Genomic DNA, 22,460 nt, shown 5'->3' with positions numbered 1-22,460 from the left:
CCTCCTCTGCTCTTGGCTGGACTGAGACTTGCTGTTCTTAATAAAAAGTGGAAAATTTCCCATGTATTCATTCCTCCTTCTCCTTTGTCACTATCTAACATTTTGCCCTAACCTGTAATACTCTGCAGAGACCAATTACATTATTCCAACATAGACATTTTCCATTAACTGCCTTTACAAGGTTTTCTTATTCTCTTCATCGACATTCTGACTTTATATCAAATTTCAGCTCCTTGCAAGTAAAGAAAGAGTCTGTATGTGCTCATAATCCTGTATCTGCATATAAATGTGTATATTGTAGGCAAATATTTGTCTTTACAAGGTATCCTTGAATATGGACCAGATTCCTTCTTTGCAGGTGTCCATTCCTCAAGGCCATGAAGCGCTTAATGTTTTTCTTCCTCCTACATTTTTCCTGTGCATTTTCCTACAGCTAATTCTTATACTTTATTTATTGCTTTTCAAGAGGTACTTAGCCTGGTCCTTACCAAAGTCCTGAAGTCATTAAATCTTGATTGTATTCACTAGTTTTTACTTCAGAGACTGGAAATTCTCTATCGGACCTTCCTCTACACACAATTCTCCAAAACTAGCTCAGAAGTGTGACCTCAAGATGTATTTTCAGAAGTCCTCCAGCACCATTCTTTCCTTTTAGTAGCAGCTCCAGGCTTCAGAATAACTTTTTTAATTGTCTCAAGCTTGTATTTGTCAGAAGCAGTTTGGAGGAAGATTCCCCCAATACTTTGGTGGATATTTTAATAAGATTTTGCAGATGTGAGCAACTATCATACAACAGGTCACAGAGGAGCAGAGCACGAAAGGCACTGAGCAGCTCCCCCTCCCTCTCTGCATGAATATGTATGTGAGGTAGGAAAGGGAAGAGGGGGCTGTGAGAGTAACTCTGTCATGAGAAGACGCGTAAAACCCTTACCAGGTGAAGCAGATTACAAACTCCAAATGGTTCAGCTCCTTAGAAGTTCTGAAGTGCTTATATTTTCTTTTCTGGAAGGCACTTGTGCAGTTGAGAGCTGAGAACGCTCTAGGAGACCCATGATATCTAGACTATAGCAGACTCCCCTCACAGAAATGAGGGGAACAAAAATCCGGTTCACTGTTGGTCAACCTCACTACAGCATCTCTGAAGGTATAACAAGCCCAGGGTGACGTCTATGGATATTTGAACAGTTTCTGATTAGTTGTGTGGGTTGCAACAGAAAACCCTTGAGGATAAGGCAGTATTCATCCTGCTTTTGTGTGAATTGCAGAAGCAGGAGGACCATGTCCTCAGAGGTTTCACGGGCTAATGGAGGATGGGGAGAGTGGAAACCCAGGCACAGAGAGCAGATGTGACTCGTCCATAGTTATGTGAGCAATCAGTGATAGTGTTAGAAGCAAAGCCTGGGTCTTGAAACTTAGGTACTAAGCCATTGCTCCTTCTTGTCACTGACATATCTATACGCCCTTGGAAGGCAGACCAGTGCGGTGTATTCATATATTTGTCCACAAGAAAGGTGCAATCATCTAGCAGAGGTCCCAGAGCTGGTTGCACAAGTGCTGTCCTGGGGCTGGAAGCAGAGTAACTCCATTCAAGGTGTACCTTAGCCAAGGAGGAGAGCTTGCTCCTTAGGTACAGCCCCACATGAGCCTGGTTGTGCCACTTGTGCAGCTGTGGGCTACGTCAGAAGGTGCTCTGGGATATCTAACACCTATGGGGCTCCAGCAGCACAGGGGTCTCCATTGCCCAGTGTGGACAGACCACAGTCACCTGAGAGCCAGCTATTTCTTAGATAAGGCTCAGGAGTGAGAAATGCTGCTAGAAGGCTCCACTCGGGCCAAACTGAAGTCCCAGAGAGAAAGACCCAAACTGAAGAGAATCCCCCAGTGCTTCCCCTCTTGATTCTTCCTGCTGACTCTGCAGCCTGGTGTGGTCCTAAGTGTGTGTTTTGCAAGGATTAGGACATCTTCGAAGCAGGAACAAGACTGAAATAATGTTTCATGCAAATTTGCTAAAAGCTGGGGTTCTCTCTTCTTGCTGACCCACCAAAGAGCCTGGCTAAGGCTTTCTGTGACATCTAAACCTATTAAAGACAAGTTAAATTTTAATTACATTTCATTTTAACAGTCTGTGCAGGGAGGCACCCATAAACTGTCAAGAGACACGTGTAAATAGTGATGATGACACAGTTATCAAGAGGTTATATGATCTTTTTCTTGGACACACCAGTTAAATTGCATGAAGTGTGGGGGATTCTTTGCAGCAAATCTGAATTATTCATAGCATTTCTATGGGATCATAGGAATTGCCATGGTGGATCAGATTGCTTGTCCGTCTAGTTCAGTACCCTGTCTCTCACAGTGAAGAGTACAAAACAAGACATTTCAGAGAAGGATCCAAGAAATCTCAGGGACAGCAGTCATGGAATGACCTGCCTATGGGGAAAATTTCTTCCTCCCTGCCTTCCCCTCAGGCAGCTGGTGGGTTGGATATGCCCTGCGGCAAGCTGGCTTATATCACGTATTCAGATTTAATCCCATTATTTTTATTTGTTATTTGGATTGCAGTGGTTTCTAGAGGAAGTCAGCTGGGTCAGGTCCCCTGATTGTAGGCACTGTACAAACACAAGGAAAATGACAGTCCTTGCATAATGCCATTGTAGTTGCTTTCATTACCCATGTTGTCATCTCTACATATTCATCATTTAAGCTTCCTCTGGAGTTGCTTCAGCAGTTCAGAGGAATTCATCATGCTGTTTCTCTAGGACTCCTTACGTCCTGAAGTAGCTTGTTAGTTAACCACTCCGATTACAGATTTCTTTACAGAAATCTGAATAGAAGCAGCAGGGCACCAGTGGTGGAAGTGCATCAGTGTTTCTGAAAGTTTATTAGTCTGAATTAAAGAAGAAGGAAAACACCCAACCCCAAAACCTGTGATGACATTGACTCTGTCCGGGAGCCTCTTCTCTTCTCTGTAGTGTGTGCTGAATTCTAAAGCTGAAGTGATATTTGCTATAACACATACCCACACCCCAAGCTTGCCTCCCTCATGCGGCCAGCGTGCATTAAGGCATTCAGCTTTGCACTCAATCTTGTTGTTTTGTTCTGCAACTCTTTTTGCACAAAACTTGTAACTTTGTTGTAAAACTACTATTTGACATTTTAACACCGCTGTCTAAGAAAAGATATTTTGGCTTCATTTTAGCCACGGATATTGCCCCAGTATTCTGCAAAAGAATCTTAATGGGGGCTCTGAAAACCATTTAGTAAATTGTCTACAGGTAAAGCTTTCCGAGAGGACAACAGCTGTCCTGTGCTGCCACTTTCTTGGAAGAAAATCACAGTACGGCACCTTTCCTAAGGGCTATATGCATCTACTTCCAGAATAGGAATAGAAGTGGAGTTTGATTGGATTAATTTTTCTGGTCAGGTTTTGGGGGATTTTTCTGTCTTTCTGTTTCACAGATTAGCCAAATATTTAATTTTAATGTAAGACCAAACCACAGAAGTTGAAATAAAACTGGCTGAACATAACCCAAAGGACTTTCCCCACCCGGGTTTTTAGCTTTTCAATTAGATGAAATGCATATATATATTTTTTTTTAAAGGAGGAAACAAACCTTTTGTGTTTGAGAAATATTTTTTCAAAACCACTAAAAGTTTTGTGGTTTTTTTTTTAGCAACTTTCAACCACTTCTAGTGTCTACAGGTATTTTGCTGGGATTTCTTTTGCAGGGGACTTCTTTCTCAGGTGTTTCATCCAACAGCTTTCAGCATTACAGATTTCTGTAGGCCTCCTGTTGTGTCCATTCAAGGTTATGCAGTTATAAGAGGATGGGGTTTTTAAGCTCTATTACTTAAATAATATTAGTGCAGAGAGCTGATGAAGCAATCTCCTGCCTCCTCGCTGTCATTACATGTCTTGTAAATGGTGAGCATTTGTAACCCTTTATTCCATACGTGAATTTCAGCTATCAAAAGAAAGAAATTAAACTAAAAACTTCAAATATAACAATTACAAACAAGATGCAAAATGTTTTAGATACAATTTGTACAGGTGGGGAGGGGGATAGAAAATAGCGATGGTCACTTGAAGTCTTGAGAGACATGAACTCCTACAGTAGCTGTAAAATTCCTTTTCAGAGAAAAAGGGAGAAATGAAAAAATCATTCCTTCAAGCCCAGTGGAGCTTTTTCCTACATGAAATTTCAGCAGATTCTGAGCATCAAGTGCACAGACAGCAAATGATTATTTTATAGGTTTACTCATTAAATGACGTGTATTTCCACAGCTTGTCAGAGCAATTAGAGTAACAGATAAGATGGCTGAAGACCCCTTGATGTTAAAACAAAAGGTTGGCATGATGCTCAGAGAGCAACTTCGGAGTGTGTCCTGAGGGACTCTCTTCAGGAGTGTACATGGATGCTCAGGATTGCAGTGGTGGGGCAGGGCTTCCTGGGGATAATGGGGTCACGGGAACATGCACTTCTTAGTTACGACTTTAGGTCAGCCTGAACTTAGGCACAATAATGGCTCAACATTACTGCGCAAAGTGATGGTGTCCAGCCTCTCATACGTGTCATGGGAGCTGGGGCAGCAGGGTAGAGAAAGAATCATAGAATCATTTAGGTTGGAAAGACATTTAAGATCATCAAGTCCAACTGTTAACCCTGGACTGCCAAGTCCATCACTAAACCAGGTCCCTAAGCACCGCATCTACCTGTTCTTTAAGCACCTCCAGGAATGGTGGTTCCACCACCTCCCTGGACAGCCTGTTTCAATGCTTCACCACCCTTTCAGGGAAGAAATTTTTCCTAATATCCAATCTAAACCTCCCCTGGCATAACTTGAGACTATTCCCTCTTGTTCTGTTGCTTGTTACTTAGGAGAAGAGACCAATCCCGACATGCCTACAGCCTCCTCTCAGACAGCTGTAGAGAGCAATAAGGTCCCCCCTGACTTTTCCTCTCCAGACTGAAGAACCCCAGTTCCCTCAGCCTCTGCTGATAAGATTTGTTCTCCAGACCCTTCCCCAGCTCCACTGCCCTTCTCTGGACATGCTCCAGCACCTCTATGTCCCTTTTGAAACAAAGAGCCCAAACCCCAACACAGTGTTCGAGGTGCAGCCTCACCAGTGCAGAGCACAGGGGGATGGTCACTGCCCTGGCCCTGCTGGCCACAGTTTCTGACACAAGCCAGGGTGCTGTTTGCCTTCTTGGGCAAATTTGCATTGCCTGATGGGTCTGGCACACCCTGTTTGAGGACAAATACAGTAAAATCTTTATTTGCTTTAGAAGACTTGCTCTCTGCATTTGTATTTCATTTCTGCCTGCTCATTTTCAGGCACTGTTCTATTTATATCCACATCTTTTGGGAAGCAGAAAATTGCTTTACTTGGACCTTTCAATCATGATCTTTTCCATATGGGTTGATCTTTGCAATTTTCCAAGTGCAGGTAACTCCTCCCGCAACAGCCAGAGCCGTCTGATGGCGTTGGGTTGTAAGGAGAAATCTGGTGGTCTGCTGCAAACAGTGGCCAAGCTCAGGCTTCAGTAGTCTCTCTTCTTGTCCTCTGGAAAAACAGATTGGCACACTGAATTTATTATATGGGCTGTTCATAATGAATCCCATGCTCACAGATTGCCGGGCTAGCGCAGAACAGAAATTTCTAAACCGTGATCTAAGAATTAGCACTATTTATTTGTATGCTGTAGCAGCCTCAGCCCGGGGCTAAATTCAAGGTCCCGCTGTGATAAGGGCCAGGCAAACACTCTGTCAGCCTGATTTGCCCCAAAGATCTGCAGCTGAAGGGGAGAAGATGGAGCCAGGGCTGGAGGAAGGCTTGCTGGTGGTCTTGAGAGCACTTGCTGGAGTTCCTCAAAGCTGATTGATCACTCGGTGCTGGCAGGCCTCCTCCTTTCCAGCTGGTAAATGTCATTAAAAGACAGCTATAAATACATTAAATACTTTCCTAATATTACTTTTCCATGTGATCCGCTGCTGCTGTTGCCACAGGGAAGCTGATCAAGAATGTGAGAGGAGGTGATCTCGGCGGCTGCGGGGGTGGGGTGGGGGCTGCGCAGCCCAGCCTCTCCGTTAGGACGTGATCCGCACAGCGCAATAACCTGCGAAGGCAGAGGAGAATCAGCGAAGGAACATTTGTCTGTTGGTTACTACTCATCGATTACTTAAGACAAAAAAGCTTGGCTCTGGGTCTTTGCTCAGCAAATTATGTCATTCTTGTCCACAAAAGGGAGAGCTTACAGTACGGTTTCTAAATTAAAGCTGGTGTTTCAAAATTAAAAGCAGACAGGGCAGATGTGCCTAGGAGAAATTTATATCCATATCTTTTGGGAATCGGTTAATCGCTCTGCCAGGACTTCAAATCAGCCTTTCCTGTGTAGGACTCGATTGCACCACACCTATACAAGCCACATTGAATAATGTGGAATTAAAATGTTACCAGATATTTCCTTAACTTTGCCATGTGAAAAATGAGGGCAAATGTTGATGAAACCCAGAAATTCCAGGGCTCCAACAACATGATTTAATATTACTCAAGATGATTTTACAAAGAGAGAAGGAGTTCAGAGTCCAAGTGATCATCTCTAGCTTAATAGGCAGACATGTAAGATACTAAAAGATTGATTAGAAACATCTGAAACTGGAACATATAGTATTACTGATAATTCCTGCACAGATATTGCAAGACAGACACATTTATTTTGGATCTCAGGTACATTATAGGGATGCTATATTGTTTTAGAGTAAAACTTGGCCAGAGCAGGTCAAAGAAAAGTCATTCTTCTTCTCTCTTACTCCAAAACAGACATTTTATGGAAGATGTTAAAAATGAGAATCTGCTATCAATTTGCAGAGTTCAGAATGGACTCATTTGCTATTTCAGTTATATTTTTCCCATATTTTCCCCTTTAAGAATACCCTAATGAAATTCAGGGTTCATTAGTGAATTGGGATATAAGCATGATAAAAATATTAATAAAAAAATCTGAAGCATTTTCTAAAATAGGATTTTTTTTAATAAGGTCAAATATATTTGGAAAATGTTTCACTTACTATAAATGATGTTATATTCTAAGAAAAAGCTAATTTTCTCAAAATTTTACTAAGACCATTGCCTGGAAATGTGTTATATATTGATATATAAGTATATAAATGAGCATACAGTAAACAATATGTACATATGCATTTGTTGACTTCTGATGTTAAACTCCTTGTCCGTTGACCCTGATCACTTGGTCACTGGGGCCAGCTGCCAGTGTTCAAGGGGGGAGTGCGGTTTTATACCAGCCGCTGGAGTGCATTGGCAGAGGGGAAAGTGATTTATCTGTGATAAATGCCCCCTCTATCACAGATCTGTGCCTTCAGGCCCTTCAACTCCTCCTTGCTGTAGGTGACTGCTGGCTGGAAACGGTGCGGGGTCTGGAGTACCTCTTTAGTAGCCTTCATTACAGACCCCAGCACGTCTGATTTGCAACCCTCAGCAAAGGATGAGGCTTTGCCCCTCTTTTTGAGCATGTCCTGCATATACATTTTACGTGAGATGGAAACACATCCTTCAGAAACGTTTCAATTTTAGGAAGTATTTTTTTAAAAATATATTTTTACAATTGACTGTTTTTGAAATCCCTCCTTAACAGTTGTGGGGTCTTAGCTTTCTGTCAGAGTACAAATGACAAAGAAAAACACTAATGCATTTTAAACACACCTGAAAGACAGCATAAAGTAGCTTCTTTATACAGCAAAGATATCACAGCTTTGAGGGCAGTTAGCCTGGATCCTTTCTGGGAATCTCTTTTTTTCAATAATATAAAGTTTGATGAAGTTTCTAGCCCTGCTGTTTCATGAGAATTTGAATTGTAAATCTGTCCCTGCTTCAGGAGTCAGACTAAATAATCCAGCCGTGGGCCCCTGGCCAGTGTGAATGCTGGGAGGGGAAATGTTGCTGTTAGAGGATGAAAAAAAGGAACGATTTCTCCTGTGGGTTTTTTTTTGTTGGTATTATTTTTATTTTTAAATAGCAGCTGTGTGAATCTGCTGATGGGTTTGGAAAGTTGGAAGTGGCCCTTGGGGAACAGGTTTTGAGGGCAGCCTGCAGGTGGAGGGGGGTGGGGGGGCTGCGGAGCCATGTGCGTTCCCTGCACCCAAAATCACAGCCTGCCGTGTGGGTGCCATGCTGCTACATGTGCTGTGCCTCTGTCACTGCCATCCCTATATATGCACTGAGACCTTCAGCACACACCCCTGTGTGCCACATAGCAACCGGCTGGCATTGAGCTGCCTGTGCGTGGATACAGCTTCTGGCAGTGCGTGGTGCCCCAGATGTGGCTTTTCTTGGCAAGGAGTGGTCTGGCCCTGCTCCTTTTTTTTTCTGGGGTGTACAGCTCCCCATAAGCAGCCCAAGCTGTACAGGAGCCCCTGCCATCTTCTCCAGGGCTTTGAAAGCACAGGGTCCTGGACTGTGCTGGCGGTGGTGTGTGTTTGGGGCAGAGGCACCAGCCCAGCACAGTTTGTGCTCTTTGAGATGTTGCCCACCAGCAGGTCCGGTGTAAGAAGTGTCCCTTGCTATAGGTGTCAGGGTGCTGCAGGTAGTGTCACTGGGCAGGACAGGGGACAAGCGGGCTCTCTGCTCACTGTGGCTCCAGTGGAGACAGCGTGCGAATGGGCTTATGGTATGGATTACAAGCAGCCTGATCCTGCTGGCGTATGGATCTGCATTTCCCTGGTAGCATAGGGAGGTCCATAGTGGTGAAGATGCCCCAAAATCCAGGAGCTAAGAAGCCCTTCAGTCCCAGGATGCAACACATCCTCCGTAGGATCAATCTGCTGATGTTGCTGAGGTATGTCCATAGAGCTGCAGCTGTTTTTGTTTGGTTTTGGTTTGCTTTTAAGGGCTTTTCATCACCAGGAGAACTGTCAGTAGGGCTGCTGTGAACACAGGAGAAGTGCAGTCACCCAGCTCTACAGCGTGAGCACTGAGTGCTCGTGCTGGCAGCAAGACAGGCTTCAGAAGCCACAGCATGCAAACCCTGGGGCACTGCGCCTCCTGTTTCATCCTTCAGTCTAGGAGAGTAGAAACGTCCAACTGAAGTCTGACGGGAAGAATGCACATGCCCTTTGAGCGGGCAACGAAACCCTGCCAAGCCTTGCAGACTTGAGAGGATGCGGGTACAATACAGACAGCGGAGGGGAAAAAAAAAACCCAACCTTCCCAAGGCTCAGTGTGTCTGGAGCACGCGAAGCTGAGGACAAAATGAAACTATCGGGCAGTTTATGTGCTGGTAAGCGTGATGTCGCAAGTTACCCTGTGGCCCCTCTGCTCCTCCAGCAGCACAGGGTGCTGTGTGGGCCAGGCTGGTTGAGGGTACCCAGGGCAGAGCCAATGTCCTGCCTGAGGATGCTGTGCCAGCCTGCTCTCAACCTCCACCCTCCAGGAAGGCCAGGTGCCACAAAGTGGTGGGTCACAGCCCGCTCTCTCATTACCTGGGAGACCTGAGGCAGGACATAAATCAAAGCAGCCCTGAGGGAGCCCTAACTTAAACTAGGGCTGTGCCTTGTAAGGGCCAAGATGTAGGGAGTTTATAGGCAGTCCAGAGTTTTGTGATCATGCCCTCCATCTCCCAGGGGTTGTCTCCTGAAAGTAGAATTTGGACAGCACAAGGATGATTTCAGACAAGAAAGATTTCGCCAAACTCATAGGGACCCTACTGTTTTCCTAGTCATGTTAGCTGTTTTCTGATAACAATATTATTTGCTGTTGGTCTTATGGGAGTGCCACCGACATCATTAATCAAAACCCCATGCTGCTTACCAGTACCGAAGTATCCGTACTACATCATCAATCATAAATGCAGCGAAGGGTGCACTCTGGGTATCTAAAGAGAGCAGGCGGTAGCATGGTGGGGTGAGGGGAGGGAAAAGGAAAGAGCCTTAATTATCCAGTGGTCTTTGGTCCATCGCTTACATTGGAAGCATCTCTACAGCTCTATTTTGGTTGTATCTCCCTTTTAAATCCTTGTAAACAGCAGTTAAGGTAGAAAGCTTCATTCCGCCGCACAGGGTACCCCACTGCTTCTCGAGCTATTATTTTAATAAGGCCTATTTTACAATTAAGGCACCATGGGCTTTAAATTACATATAAAATAAAATGTGGAAATTGAAGCATTAAGCGCGTGGCTGCCGTTGGAGGCTCGGCAGCCTCGCATTAAGCAGCTGCCTGTTCTTAAACAGAGTAACAGAAGGTAGAGGGTTTGTGCTACGGAAGGAGATGAACAATAACAGCCCCTTGCCTCTGGGGCAGGCGCTGCCATGGGATCTGCTCAGGGCTGTGCTGCCCCCCGGGCTGGGTGGGGTGACCGCAGCAGTGGGCACTGGCTGGGGACCCCGAGGAGGTGGCTCTTCCCTTCACCCTCCTCCTCCAGCTCTAGGCGAGGTGCCTGGCACAGCCTCGTAAAGCCCGGCAGTTTCAGTTACGCTTGTTGCCATTGCTGCGGTCCGCTGTGATATGAGGAGCAACTCTCGCTCCAGATGGTTGTAAAGGTTAACGAGGAATTTATGCAGAGCTATATACAAATCAGACTGAATCTTCTGGCTGGGAACAACGAGCCGCCGACATAAATTCAGTTTTCTGAACATATGTAGCTTGGTCACTAAGGGAAACTGGAGAATGGCAAGCTACTCTGCAGAACGTCACCTCTCGCTGCTGCAGCAGCAGGGAGGGGACAGCACTGCCCACGGCACAGGAGGGGTCCTGGGGTTTTGGGGCTGCTGATAAACAGTCACTTCACCTGGAGCCCCAGAACTCAGCCTCAGGTGTGAGATGCTCAGGTGCCAGGGGACATGGGGCTTGTGTTCCCAGAACCAAAGGAGAGGTTGGTGTTTCATGCATATCCCTCCACGTGGCACTGCTCTTGTATCAAAGCAGTCCAAAGGAGCCGCTTTCCTCAGGGCAGGATGCGGCCCTTGCATGAAGGGGGAAGGAACCGGGTCTTTGGTTCAAAGCATGAGCTACAGCCTTTCACCCCCTCACTGGTAAAAGGCTCTGGCATCTCCTCTGAGGGAAAGGGAATGATGGAGCCACTTTCTCTTCCTGTGCATGCACGTAGGCATTAGAAAGGTAACAGCTGGTTGCGCAAAGATAAAATTGTAGAACTTAAAGAATTTACATTTCCAGTGAGCACCTGGGAAGTGCTGTATTAATGTTCAGATTCATTGCAAGTGGGCACAACCCTTCATAGTGATACTCCCTGCCAGTCCCTACAAATTGTGCCTGCCTCTCTGTATCCATGGTGCACAGATGTCCCTGTGCCACCTTGGTAAGGTGGTCCAGGTCCCACACTTCTCCTCTGGCTGTTTTCACCTTCTCTTCACTTAAGTGCATGAGCTTGGGGCATTTGTCTTCTACCCTGCTCTGCCAAAAGCTCTCTTGCTCCTTTCAGAAACAATGGTCACGATGGCATGGGACTTATGTTTTCAGTTATTTGTCTATTTTTTTACGTTATAAACAGATCAAAGCCGGATGCAGCAGAGGCAGCTAAAGGGATTCCCTGTTGGCTTGTTGCATTCAGGAGCTGATGAGTTCCTCTGACGAGCTGGTTGTGCTGGGGACAGGGAAGCCAGCTGGAATTTAACCTCAGGATTGCATCTCCTCTGCAAGAGCAGGGGAAGGAGAGAGGAGGCTCCTGCTTTGTCTCCTTAGGATTAACCCGGGTCACAAGGATGTTGGCAAACAGTCTCCCCACTGAAAAAGAAATGTATATGTTGATATGATATGCAATAGGAGATAAAGAGTAATGTTTTTTTTTGGTGAATGTTTCTCAAATTTAGTAGTGTATAATTTTTAATTTTTCTGGGCATCTTAACTCTGGGTCTCAAGTGCTTTATTGAATTAATCTCTTTGCTTACTTAGGCTTAAGGATCTTCTATTTGCAGTTCTCCCCCTTGCCTTGCATGCAGCAGAATGGGGCTGTCAGGACTTTCTTGTGTGTGTCTTTCAGGGGGCACAGGGTGTTATTGACTTGCTGCTGGCTGGGCCTGCAGGAGAGACTGAAATGCGAATAGTTGCTGCTCTGTGCCAGTGAGATGATGGCTGGTGGCTTTACTTATAACACAGAAGCAATGAAAATGTTCAGCGCAAGATTGCCTTCCCGATCTGTATAACCTCGTGCAATAATGTGTACAAGCAGAAATACTCTGAGCCTGTTTTCAAGCCCGTGTTCCCAATACCCTGCCCTGCTTCACTCATCTGTGGGTGGGCTTTATCAAGCCCTCTGCAGTTCCCTGCCAGTCTCCCTGTGTGGCTTTTCCTCCTGCCGTACAGTCCTACCTGCAGACACCTTGGCATCGGGCATCCCTGAAGTCTGTGGGCATAGATGGCACTGACACGATTATAGATCCAGCGCTGACCATGAGCACAGGAAATAATTTCAATCCCTGTGTCTAACAGTGGGAAAAGCCTCCCACGACCACACAAGCTGCTTCTTATTGTACAATGCTCTGGGCCACAAACCAGATTCATAAAGAGCCCAGCTCCACCCTGTCTGGGCTCACAAGGCTTTTTTGGCAGCATCTCTGTCATTTGAAGATGGGCTAGGGGCATCCTGGAGAAGACTCCCCGCTCTCAAAGAGGCACCTCCAGTGGGAGTCTCTTCCCGAGGAGTTGATGGCTGACCAGAGGTAGCTCTGCTCCAGCTTTCTCTGCCGCTTTTCCTCTTTTGCATCTGAAGGAAACAGCAGATTCCAGAAAATACCCGACAGCCCTGGCTCCTTCCCCCTGCAGCAGTAAGCCCAGGCAGATTTTCACTGGCTAGCATTTCCAACCATACTCCAGTTTACCAGGCTTGAGGCTTGTCAACCCAAACAAGACTGAGGCTTTCCTTCTGCAATATTAAAAAAGCAAAAAAATAGTCATAAATCCTCCTGGCCCTGCTGGCTCACACCACTAAGCTATTCCATGCCAGTCCTATTGTTAAACTGTAAGCATCAGTTTCAATACTGTAATAAAATACTGCATTTGAAATTTTACAGTTCCCCATTAACCTCCTTTCTCCCTCTCTCCCCCACCTATTACATCATCCCTCTCTCTTATCCAGCCTGACATTGCTCTGACATAAAACTTGAAACTTCCCCACCTTTCACTTTTCCATTCTTCCCCTCTTTTTCAGAGCCTTTAGCTGTCACTTGTGCAATAGAACAGCTGAGCCAAAGCAATAAAGTGCTGCATACCGTCCCCGAACAGCCTGAGCAATTTTTGAAGACATCCATGCCAAATACCACTGCTTCCCACACTCGTGCGCACACCCCATCGCGTCCTCAGCCTTGATTCTACCCAGTACATTTACTTGAAAACTGGATTTTTCTCTCTGTGCATGCACCAGCAGCCTGAAAACAACCCTGCTTTTACAACTTCTCCTGCCAGGGCAGTGCTTTGTTCTTCTTTCTGTTTAGTTGTTCCTTTCTGCATGAACTGCCAGGCTTTTACTTAACAATAGGCACCAGGCTTTTTATTCCCAGGAACACCCTGTTTGAGGATGCCTTGTGGTCCCCCAGGACCTGGGCAAATGGCAGCTTCATCATGTACCATCCAAGTCCATCACCATGTGGTGCGCCAGTTCTCTCCATCCTGCAGTCTTCTTCCTCCACACAAAGGTAACCTCCCTGAAACCAGTGAAGCCCCCATAGCAGAGGAGCTAGGCCAGTATCTGATGGCTGTGATCTTCATGAATTACCTTGTTTCACATGTTCTCTCCTCCTCGCTCCTCTAATTTGTCTAATATGAGCCTGATGTAAGGGTGGGCAGGGGGTAGCACTGCCGCACTGAGCCAGGAGAAGACGTTTCCAGTCCCAGCATGATCCAGTTGGTCAAATTGAGTGGAAATGTTGTCGTTGACTTTGCTGGTCTTTGTGCGATGAGTCTCCTTTGCGGTTACGTCAGCTGAGAAATCTGGGGGCAGTAATAGAAGTGGTCTGTGAAGAACAGAAAGTGATTCTGGTTGAATGATGGTCGAGTGTGTTTTTATGTCCAAAGAACCGTGGGGATGTTCACTGCTGGGAGCTAACGATGCTGCGGGGTGGCCCACCCGCGTGGACCAGTGCCATCCTTTTTTTGACAGACACGAGACCTGGGGCAGGATGGGGAGCAGTTTGCCTTGGGTGCAGGGGTGTGTGATGGGGTGAGAGTGCCCGTGCCGAGGGTGCTGCGCCACTGCGAGCTGCCGCCAGCCTCTGGCCCTTCTCAGACAGCCTGGCTGCCAGTGTTCTGCTATAGAAAAAGCTCAAAGCCCAAACCTAACCTTAGAGGATGCTCTGACACTGACAACAATGAAGAGTTTGTGAAAATGCTGAAATGAGTCTTCTTCTATTTTGGGGGGTAGTTGTGGGTTTTTTGGGGTTTTTTTTTGGGGGTGGTGGTGGTGGTTTGGTTGTGGGTTTCTTTTTTTTCTTTTTAACTTTACCTCCTCTGGTTGGTTTTCTTATACATTTGGTGTCAAATAAGAAGAAATTTTTAAACGGCTGCTATTTCAGTTTTGTTTGTCCTGCATAATAATGTGATTTTCTGATGGTTTTTCCTGGTGTATGAGCTGGGAATATCGAAGACTGGCTGTATTGTGAGCTCTCCCTGTTCCTGCTTTTTATACACACACACTCTCTCTCTCTCTCTCTCACTGATCCGCCAGTGATCTTGAGCCTACCTAGACGGACCGCTCTCTCTAGGGATGTGTCTGCTGCATCCGCCTCAGGCTTTTCCTGAAGAGAGACAACTAATTGGGAAAAATTATGTTGCGTTATGTGTGGCGGCTCTGTGATGTGGACTCTGGTCTGAGGCCTCCCAAACTCGCTGCAAGCTTACAACTTGGGAATGCTGTGAGGGCTTGCAAAGTGTGGAGCATCGGGCAGATGTTTGTGCTTTGTGACCTGAGGTGGAGGATTTTCTGCTTCACAATTAATTAATGAATGAGCCCCGTACGTGGACTGAACTGTTAACATTAGGTCTGACAGCGGACATCCAGGCTTTTCAAATGCTCTAATTGATAAGTTTACTTTTAGAGGCTCAAGGGTCTTATTTACCTTTCAGAGTTTCAGTCTACACGCTGTTTTTATTTTGGGTGGAAAAAAGTGCTTTGACATATAGGTTGAACTCGGCTACCTGCATGCCTGTGTTTAGCTTGCTTTCCTTCCAACCTCCCCAAGGGTGCAGAAGAGAGAGGGGGAGAAGATGAAGGAGGCAGTGACTATCAAATTAATTACAGATGCTGGGTTAACTGCAAAAAATAGCAGAGAAGGAGGAAGCAGGGGAATAAAGTCTGACCTCATCTACGCTTTTCTCTAAAAGAAATAAGCAGGTAGACTGTCACAGAGAGGCTGCGAGCGAGACCCCAGCACCGCTCTGCTGGTTTCAGCGGAGAATGCCAAATCACACGATCTGAGATTTAGCCTACAAAGGTTTCATAGGCTATAAATATAATTTAAGACAATGGGGGAAGAACTGTATGTTTGGGAAAGGGCAGAGCTTCCCCCAAACAAACAAATACTGAGATTAATCTAAAAATAGCAAAATAAGTTAGGTGACTCCCCAGTTGCTTTGAATTATGTGGCAGGGTGATATTTGTCCTCACATGGAGCTTGTCCCACGTCTCTGACCGGTTGTGACTGAGCAAGGGGACATTGCTGTATTTGTTTTCTTTCTGTTGATTTCAACCAGATTGCCCCCGCTCTGCTTAATGTAGTGCCTGCTGTAGAAGTGGGACGAATATTCAGTCACATTAAAAATAAATCCAGAAATAGCAGCTTATAAATTTGGATTTTTCTCCTATTATTATTTATGGGTGAATCCTGTCAGATGCATAAATGCAATATCTTTGTAGGACGATGCTGGGATTTATATCAAAGGGGTTCTAACATATACTTCATGTACTCAGCTGCAACTATTATAAGCTATTTCATGTACAGCTAGAGACAAATGATCTCTCCCATGTTTGTCTTAACTTAAAATGCAGTTGGGTTGCCTGAATTCACTTCCATAGCTCCTGCGTGGGGGAGGGGGGCAGGAGATTTATGCCCCTTTAATATAATCAATTCTAAGCATATCTTTAGTCAAATTATTTAGAAATCTATGCATCGAGAAACACCTCTATTAATTTTCAGATACACCGTTTTATGCATTTTTTATGTGCATTAAAAAAAGGATTAAATTTTTAAAAGTAAAAACCCTTACTCTGTTAAGAAAGCAAATTCTAACAAGAACATTTTGAAATAAAATCCCAGAAGGCAACAATCCCTCCAACAATTAAACTGGGAGAAGGTCCCCTGAGGGCAGACCAACAAAATTTAGTAAAAATAATTGCCGTGCTGGGTCCTTGCTCTATTTTAGCTGAGTATAAGCAGACACACAAAAAATAACCTACTGAGAGCAAGAACATTCCTACATGAAACAGGCTAACAACAGAGCCATGTAACTACCTGGCCACACCACTCGGCTTTTGCTGGCACGGAACACAGATTTTTATACTTCAGCCAATATAAAATAACAATCAGGCTATTTACAAGGCTCTGCCAAATATTAACCTTATATCCAATTCTCTTCAAACCTTTCAAAGTCTCTAATGTGAACCATGCAAGTTCCTCATTACTTGATAATATTCTGTAACTACAATGTTATGGGCTAGTTATATTTTTTAAAAGATGGTGTGTTTATGCAAAGATAATGATGCGGTGCGTTTTATGCTGAAAAACTCAACAATTAATTAATTTATAATCCCCCTTACTCTTCACCCCCCTTCCTCAAAAAAGAGTAAAATAAAAGATTAATTTGCTGAAGAAAACAGGTTCATGTTTGCCCTCAAGACAGGGGACAAAATTACTTTAGCATGTGTACTGTGGTTAAAACAAGTTAGATGCATGCACGTTCACAACCAGGTGAGAGCTGTTGTAAAAGGGAGTTGAGAATGAAGAAAGCACAGAGCCGGCTATTAAAAACTGAAGGTTACCTCCAAAAAGCAACATCGGGTGTGCAAGGAGCTGTCAGGGTTACTAATTGTGAGAGAAAGGCTTTACGTCTGGTGGTGGGTAGCACTGTGTGGGAAAGGGGGCACTAGCAGAAGGGTGGTGGGAGGGAGGAGGAGGCACGGAGGGACCCTTTAGACCCCTCTTCCGTGTCAGATGCACACCTTTGGATTTAAAAAAAAATATTTGCTGCCTTGCCAAATTTTCTATTGTGGTCCCTTGGAGCTCTTTAATTATTTAAAGTGACTGTCTGCGGGTAGAGAAGGGTGAGCAGGGCAATGGGAGGCACTTGCCCATAGCCGGCCAGCCGGCCACATGCTGCCCCAGCAGCCGAGACGCCGGTGCTGGAGCCACGCAGGTGCCCAGGCAGCCACCCTGGGCCACCGCGGCTGCCCACGGGCTGGCATTGTGCCCTCCCGGCACTGTCTGAAATGGGGACCTGTCACCTGCGGAGGAAGCGCTTCTTCCCACAGCTCGGTGAGATCTTCCTAATCGGGCTCCTCTTTTCTCTCTAAACATCTGTGAATATCATTTTGGAAATAGGTTGTATCGAATATTGGGTTTCTTATTTTAAAGGGAGCCTTTAAGTCTATTTTTTTAGACACATTTTTACCAGCAGTACTTTTAACAATAGGTTACCAGATCCATCACACAATCTGACTAAAAGCCCATATTTATTTCCCTAATTTTATAAACATTTAATAGGTCCTTATTAAACACATCAGCCAGCATGATTTAATAACACAATCAGTCTAGAAGTTCAAGAAAATTGAAAACAGGATTTGAATGTAATACAGCCACAATTACCGGAGATTATAGGCAATCATTTCCATATGTCTGCAATGGGGAGCTGCTAATCTCTGTTTGCGTGGAGGTGATTTCCTCTGGAACACTTCCCAGCCTTCAACAGCGCTAGTGCTGAACAAATTAGATTTGAAAGTCCCCAATTTTATGACTAAGGTAATATACTCTGTGTATTTAGAGAAACACTGATTTCCTATTTTAACTGGCTTCCAAATGCTGGACAGAGACCTCAGCTTCATTTAGTTTGGCTCTGCTAGGTATATGGTAAAATATATATATTTTTTTAAAAAAGGGTCAGCACGTGTATTTTTGGGTGTCTCGGAGATACACCACAAGTTCCCTCCATCCATAGGAGGGAAAGAGTTAGCATCACGATCCAGTGACATCACGGCTGAGGAATGCGCAGCAATTAGCCCTGCAGTACTGCAGGCAGCCTACGGCCAGGGGACCAGCAGCTCCCTCCTGCTAAACTTTAGGAGTCCTAACACCTTATTCCCTGACCTACCGCTTATGAGATCCTGAATAGCGTCACTTGTGTTTTGTGGGAATTCATCTGGTAAACTAGGCTTTTTGTGCGTGGCCTTGGCTCAGCTTTGGCAGTTACTGTTGAGAATAGGACTGCTGTTGGGAAAGATTTCCTGTGCGGAGCGGCCAGGAGCTGGGCTGGTTTCAGTGGGAGCCAGTGACTGGTGGAGATGGGAGAGCTGCGGGGAGCTTCACAGCTGCCAACGTGCCAGCCCCTTTGGGCGATGTCAGGGGGCCGCCTGGCCTGATGGCATCAGAGGCATTTTTAGAATTTATTTTGTCACATGATTCACATTTATGAAATGTTTATGGCAGCTGCATGGTAAAGAACCCAAATAAGAAAGTCAGAAAGGAAATCTGTGCCAGCCAGTAATGGGAGAAAAGCGAAGGGACGAGTAGATTCCCTGTGTGCACGCACACGTTTGCAAATGGCATCACTCATTGCACCTCCCTGTTGCTGCTCCACGGTGTTGTGAGCACTTTGAACAAGCCTCAAAAGGGAGAGATCAGCTCTGCTGGGGAGGGAAGGAAGGGTGCGCAGACAGCTAAATGTCTAGAGCCCGTATCTATTGAGTGTTTGTATTTGCAAAGCTCGTAGCATCCTTGTATCATTACAAAAAGCTTTTCTTCATGGGATTTGGCCCTGCAGACTGAGGTTGTTCCTCTGCTATTTCATTAAATCAGAAAGCTGATACTTGTGTGCCAGACTAGGAAATGATAAAGCAGATGCCTCCACTGGAAAAGCTTGTTTGTGGCTAGATGATCTCCTTCCTCAGCTGAAGGAGGGAAAAGTGGCCCTTAACAGTCCTAAGTCAGGACTTCAGCCCATACTTAACTCTTATCACTGTTCTGGAAAGGACTTAAGCACATACCTGATTTAAAACTTGTGCTTAAATCACATTGGCTTCAATTCATTCAAGGTGCAGAACAACACACGATGTCTGGACACTGACTTTGCTAAATATGACACATGGTTTTTCAGTTGAGGGCATGATTAAGGACTTCCCTGAATCAGAGCCCTAATCTGAAATTTAGGTTTCTATTTTGCTGACTTGGGCCTTAGCAAAAGTTAGTACACGTGGACTGAAAATCTGAAAAAGTTAAAGGAAGAAGGTCTCTCACACTATTCTTGCTAAAAATACCAATAAACTGAAAAAACCCTGAAAAAAAATCCATGCAGAATAAAGCAATACATAGTATGGAAATACATTATGACTAGGAGTTGGCTTGTGGCAATTGCAAGCAAACTTTTACAGTGACCAGAGCTAGCACTTTCCACCTGCAGTGACACTAGAGAAGCCACGAAAGCGGATTTTGCTACCTGTTGTCCCGATATAACTGCAATGGAAGTTATGAATGCTGAGGTGTCAGGGTGATACATGGCACAAAACCTGCCATAGACGAATCTTGGCCGTAACAACTGACCCAGACTGAAATTCTATATAATGAATTAAACAGGGACAGGATTAAGTAGATAAAGATAGCAGGTCTGTCCTTTTCATTTCCAGCTAGCACAGAACGGATCTGAACATATAACACAGTATTCATTTGCAAAGCTTGCTGCTATGATCCGTCCTCAGCTTGGTTAGACCAAAAGGAAAGGAACACATTGGTTCTTGTAATAAAATAAATGTACAATCCCTGCACATTACTGCCTTTGTAGTTGCTTTTACCCTAAAAAAGCCCAGCTCTAGTGCACAGTATATTTTTCATCATAAACTTGCTCGTGTATGCATTCCAGATGGCGTGAAGAAGGGATTCAGGAATTCTAGTGGCAACCGCTAGTATTACGAAAATAAAGGTAGGGCCCGGTTTTATGATGAACCTTGATCTTAAGGAGTTTATAACTAGACTGGCTCCAAGTTATACTTGGAATACATGGATACATTTATTACATCAGTGGATTCCTTCACCCACTTAAAAAAAAACAACCCCAAAAAAACCTGCCTTGGTTTTTTTTGAGTGAAGAGGTTGCTTGCAGTTTTAAGATGTTTCATGGCCTTCATTCCATATATAAAAAAAAGTTGATTAAAAGGAAGTTGGCAAGACAACAACCCCCGGAATATTGTAATCATTCTCAATTTGGAAACAAAACATTCTCCCACATTCCAACTATCTAGGCTGATTAACTTTGCAAAGCATTACGGTGTACAACTATGCTAACTCATTTTGCTATGTATTTTTGATATGAAATACAATCTTTGCCTTAAAAAGGCCCATTAATAAATATTTGCATCAATACTCAAAAAGATGGCAATTAAGGATGCTAGAGTGGTCTGTTAAGTTCAACTTTTATGGGAAAGGTTTTTTCCTTCTTCTTGTTTTTAAGTCCTTGCCAACAAGAAACATAAGCTCAACCGAAATAGTTTTTAGGAAGAGGGAGGCAATAGGCCCCCATTCAGGAAAGGCTTTCAGCACATGCTTATGTTCCATTGCTTTCACTGGGGTTTAAGCACATTCTTAATTTATTTGTGAACAGAGTTGGGGTTTTTTACGAGGAAATCTTTACAGTGGACACTTTTTTTATGATAACGTGTTTGAGGCTACAGCCTCGTAAACTGGAATAAGGGTGGCATGGTGTGAGGCAGGAACCAAACCTGGGAGACAGAACCAGGGACACGGGGCTGGGCTGCTGGAAAACAATGTGGGGACAGAGCATCCATCTGGAGGGAAATCAGGGATACAGCTAGGAGCAAAGCCCACTGCGGGTGCAGGTCTGCTGTGTTACAGGGCCACTAAAGGTCGTAGTAATTTCTTGTAGTTTTGCCAAAGAAAGTCTGCTGCAGTTGTCTAGACTATGTATAACCCGGAGGGAACTCACCCCACCTGAAGGTCATCACATCACCTTTCTGAGATGCACTTTGGTTACAGCAGGCTGCTTCAGGAGATGCTGTTCTGTTTTTTGTGATGAAGGGGGAGCCCAGGTGATGGCTCCAGCTGGATGAATCCCATCCCAGCTCTCTGACTTCATAGGTCTTCTTTTCTGTTTTCATGAAAAAAGGAATCCATCAAAAATGTTTGTTTACCCCTCCAGCAGTAACTGGAGCAAGGAAAGGAATGGCCTTATTTAGTAAATTATTTTTTTTGTTGAATAATTAAGTGCATTACCTTGAAACAAGCTCCTAACGTACCCATGCTACTGAGCACAAAGGAACTGGAAGTCAGTCTGTCTGTCTGCAATGCTTCCTTGGTTCTGATTTGTCTTCTGGGCTGTGGCTTCAAGATTCAAGCACATCTTGGGGTAAGACATAAGCGAGTGAGCTAAACATGAGGCAGAAGCCTTTGCAGTAAATATCCTGGCTTGGGTTATTTTTTTGCTCTTTGAACTCTAAAAGCAGCTATTTGTCATTTATTTGATATCCCTTGACAATAAACATGATGTCTGTGGAGAAATAGCTACTGATAAGCTATCCAATAAGGTCAAAACATGCAAACAAATGACAGCAACAATAATATAAATGTTAACCACTGCATCCCTCTTTTTTACATAACTGTTTAGGTTGTACACTACTGTATTTTTGTTGGAAGCATGTGGTACTGTTGCTTCTGCAATAATTTGTCTTCATGCACAGCAAACAGAAAGGATTTCAAGCGTTTTATTTCCTTGTCAGCTTCAATAAATGCAAAACACCAAACAATTTACCTAAAAGAGCAAAATATCAGGACCAAATTTTTCAAAGCTTTCCTTTTTGTTTTGTCATTCAGAAAGCAAACTGTAACTGTATAAGCAGACAAAAAAAAAGTTGTTTGTTGGTTTTTTTTCTGCATAACTTATAAGCTCATTTCCTTTGATTCCTGCAAGTGATGTCATGGAGCCCAGCTGTTGTGTTGCTGCGATGATTTCCCTTACTCATGTTTCACCCAGTCATTTCAGGCCCTAATGGAATTACTTTGAGTGAAACCTGTTTTTTTCATGGTTCACCTCCCACATCAGCTGATACCAGGAACTCCTCTCTGGGATGCATGGAGAGTAGGCACAGGCAATTAAGTAGATTTGAAAGAATGTTATTCTGGTTTGTTTATAATCAACCCCTCACCCCGATGCAGATCAGCACGCTGTGGGCATAGGGCCAGTAAGGGACGCAGACATAAAATTTAATGTTGTCTAGTTTTCC

At 44.5% G+C, this 22,460-nt stretch overlaps 1 long non-coding RNA gene across 2 annotated transcripts; it reads right to left on the bottom strand.

Moving 5' to 3' along the window:
* Positions 1-3,746: 3,746 nt before the first annotated feature.
* LOC114010589 (uncharacterized) lies at positions 3,747-21,617 on the bottom strand. Of its 2 annotated transcripts, none has more exons than XR_003552078.2 (3): positions 21,454-21,617; positions 21,167-21,328; positions 3,747-6,119 (listed from the first exon to the last, which is right to left on the bottom strand). It is a non-coding gene; the product is annotated as an uncharacterized LOC114010589 (long non-coding RNA). The 2 variants fall into 2 exon arrangements; XR_003552079.2 differs by lacking the exon at positions 3,747-6,119 and adding an exon at positions 10,174-11,755.
* Between the last annotated feature and the right edge of the window lie 843 nt (positions 21,618-22,460).

This window comes from Falco peregrinus, chromosome 8, assembly GCF_023634155.1.
Source record: "Falco peregrinus isolate bFalPer1 chromosome 8, bFalPer1.pri, whole genome shotgun sequence".
Lineage (NCBI taxonomy): Eukaryota > Metazoa > Chordata > Aves > Falconiformes > Falconidae > Falco > Falco peregrinus.
The sequence above is the reverse complement of the archived record's forward strand: the minus strand, read 5'-3'. Positions and strand labels throughout refer to the sequence as shown.